This window comes from Odontomachus brunneus, unplaced genomic scaffold (assembly GCF_010583005.1).
Source record: "Odontomachus brunneus isolate Ranch 3 - 2012 unplaced genomic scaffold, Obru_v1 Obru_scaffold_048, whole genome shotgun sequence".
Classification (NCBI taxonomy): domain Eukaryota; kingdom Metazoa; phylum Arthropoda; class Insecta; order Hymenoptera; family Formicidae; genus Odontomachus; species Odontomachus brunneus.
In genome coordinates, this window is record NW_022639498.1 from 1,516,393 (window position 1) to 1,520,114 (window position 3,722).

The 3,722-nt window shown below is 35.9% G+C and overlaps 1 protein-coding gene across 3 annotated transcripts in view; it reads left to right on the forward strand.

Moving 5' to 3' along the window:
• Positions 1–3,722, forward strand: part of LOC116844957 (girdin) — a 34,476-nt gene that overhangs the window by 16,584 nt on the left and 14,170 nt on the right. The window lies entirely within an intron of this gene.

A 3,722-nucleotide genomic window follows, 5' to 3' on the forward strand; every position in this document is an offset into this window, starting at 1 on the left:
CTTGTAAAGTGTATGGTTTTTTCAACTTTTCTAGCAATTGAAGTAATAGAATATAGTTTGATTGGATCTCTAAGTTTGTAACATATTTTACTATAAAATTTTCTCGTGTAGTAGTGTATCTTTTCCTCTAACGTAAACTCGCAGACTGCATTCCAATATTCACTGCTAGTATTGAAACTCTATACGTATACACGACACAAACTATAAATCTTCAGTACTGGCAGTGAATATCAGAACACAGTAGTAATCATTGAACTTTATTGAATTTATCGATGAAATTGTTCTATTTTATTTGCGAGTTTACGCTAGGCGAAAAGATACATGATCGATTTAATGTTTATTGCGCACTAAATATGCGTCCATTCTGATTGATGCAGTCTATACGGAAATTTTTATATTTCATCTACGAAAATCTTTTCTGTCTCGCCAATTAATTTCAAATTCAGATTACACGTTTGCAATGCGGATCGCGAACGTCATAAGCGCAGATTAATATAAAACTATAAGAAAATGTACGTGAAATTATAAATACAGCTTGATGTGTACATCTAATGGTCGATCATAAATTTTTTCTTCTAGCGTAAATTCGTGAATCGATGGCAATCATTATAGATACATGCTGTTTATTGCAGCCTATATACAGGGTGTCCGAAAACTGATCGAGCAACCGCCGTGTACAGGTAGAACGGGTCAAAATAATCATAAAAGTTATATACCATTTTGAAATTTTCTCAATATTTATTCCGTAATTAATTAAAATAAACGAATAAACGAATAAGCTCATGAGAACCATTAGGACAGGCTCTGTGTGTAAAAGAAATGGCTTACTTTTTAGCAACGATGAATAAACATCTGATTTCGAGGCGGAATAACAAGCGACATGTATACGTTGCTCGAAATCAACTGTTTATTTATCCTACCGCTTCTCGTGAGCTCATTCGTTTATACATTTTAATTAATTACGGAATAAATATTGAGAACATTTCAAAATGGTATATAACTGTTATGATTATTTTGTTCTACGGGGTTCTACTCGTACGCGGCGGTTGCTTGATCAGTTACCGGATATCCTATATATTACAAACACAATCTGACGGACAAAAGCGCATCGCTTGTGTGCGTGCGTACATGTGTGATCTGAAGCTGGATCGCTTGGCGATGCAAACGCGGCTTGATGGACAAACTTATTCGCTTGTGTGTGTGCGTACGTGTGAATCTAAATCTGAAAAATCTGAGAATCTGCACGAAAATAAAAGGATTTTTTAGTGGCCGAGATTTTGAGATCTCCTGCATATTGCCTGCACCAATCTTAATTAAACTTGGTGCAAATTACGCACGCACTAAACATTATATAAGGAAACTTTCATCAGATTTTCGATTATAGTATTGTGCTTGAGATATTTGACTCGAAAAACCGATCGAACTTAGAAATTCCAGATAAGCTTACACGGTCGTGTTGTTTTGTTCAATATGTACGAGGCATCGCGCCGCGACCGCAGCGCTTGATTTTTCGTTAAAAATAGTAACGGCTAGGAATGTCGCTATTTCTATTGTTTTTAAGCCTGCGTGTAAATTTTTTTGTATGAAATGCCAAATCATCGCATTGAGACTTTCGTTATTATTTTGCATGTTTACATCCAAACATCTCGTCAGAAGGTCGTCTCTTGAAAGATTCTCGTACATTGACTTTATTACTTGGAGAACTTTTTCATTTAAAGACTGGTAATCGTGTTTAAAATCATTTAAAGTCCCCTATGTCTTAGCGCGTCGCCACGCGCACTAGCTTGATGGACCCGGCGGACATTGCATATGCTGAGGTTTAGTGTCGCTCGGACTTTTATGAAAATAAAAGCCTAAATTTTATTTTTCGTATCTTCCACCGAGTTCGGATATCATCTAATAGCCAACCCATAGTATTTCATAAGATTGTGGATAGTTTTGTTTGTCAGGATTCCAACTTCTTTGCCTTCGATGCTTTCATTTTTTTTTTAGCATTTCTCAATCTCGTATCTTTTCTTTTTTGTACGTGACGTCTGATTTGTGCGTTTAGATAGTAAGCGAAATGCACCTTTGCGCGACTTAGGGCAATTAACGATGGGTGCTTTCCAGTTGTGTACACTGTGTTACCTGTACACTGAGAGATTATTATAAGTATTGTATTGATAAGTATTGATTACATAATATCTTTGCAATACGAGCAAAATACGAGTCAATCAATTTTTGTTATGCGACAACTTCACGTGATACAGCTTCTTAGACATCGTACTCAATATTCTGCATCATTTTTATGCATGCTATTATTTGTGCGATATATTAATTATTTGCATATAAATACAACTCGGTCATCTATGGTGATTTGAATGAAAAAATATTTTTGTTGTTATAAGGAATTAGAATCTACGAGGGCATCTATACCACTGTGTATTGTACTATGCTTGAGTGCACTAATAGTTTTATGATGTGATCATTTGAAACGTTTCTTATAAAAAAATTATTATAGCTCCGACATTGTTAGAATTTTTTCCTCTATTTAAGTCCATGTATTCATATCAATGTCGTAAGAACTGGGACACTTTGCATATACATCAGTGAGCCATTTGTAGGTCTGGACAGTATGCTCAAACGTGTAAAGGGAATATGCACATATGCAATTTTTACAAGTAAGCGACTGTGTACACTCACAGGCAGGTATGGTGTCCCTCGGCGGACCCGTATACTGCTGTCAAACAATCGAAAGCGACAACAGGCATAAACGGAGGGAGTACTGTACGTCTTACGTACAACGCGAGAGAAGCGAAGAAGGAACGTAGGGGAAGTGGTGGGAAACATTCCGATGTTGCATCCTTATCGAACGTCGTCCGATCGAGAGAGAAAACATCAGCAGCGTTACCAATTGTTAGTGGTGTCCTCAATAGCTGTCTCACTCACTCAACACTTGAATGCAGAGAATATGAGTGAGACAGCTATAGTGATACGGCGCTGTCTCTATAGGTATCTCGCTCGCTCTAATATCCATGTATCACGCTTTCCTCTTTTCTCCTTAACAGAAATGCACGTTGTGCTGATGAATGACACTGAACGACAAAATTTAACTTTTTTGTTGTTGTACGAATGTGAATAGTCATTTTCGATGTATTTTTGCCCGCTGAGTACAAATCCTTAATCCAAATTTGGTTACCGCGTTACATTAAAAAAAAAAAAATACATCGGAAATGATAGACATATTTCGTCAAAAGGTCGTTAAGATGCGTCCGCATGTAACATTGAAATATTAAAATCTTTACGAATTAAGATCTTTAAGAATGAATTTTGCCGGTATATGAAAAAAATCATCTGATCATCTGATATAAACATTTCAGTAATATTGCCGCATATTCTGATGTCAATGGTAATGGACAAAAACATTTCACAATTTGATACATCCTACGGAATGGAATAAATTTTTTTCTTCGTAAATTTCATGATAACCATCAGTATAGGTATATCAGTATAAACATAAAGTATAGATTTTTCTTTACAATTCTAAAAAGAGGCAGATTTTTGTCGCAGAGTTTCGACATATCTAAGGGCGCGATCCATTGCATACTGCAAACGCTTCGAAGTCTAAGCACTCAAAATTACCTATGCATTTCTTTTAAATCGCTTAAAACCGGGAATACAATAGGTGTAGTAAGGTTTAAGCATTAAGAAATTAAACAATCCTAGTCGACTTTTACAAGAAT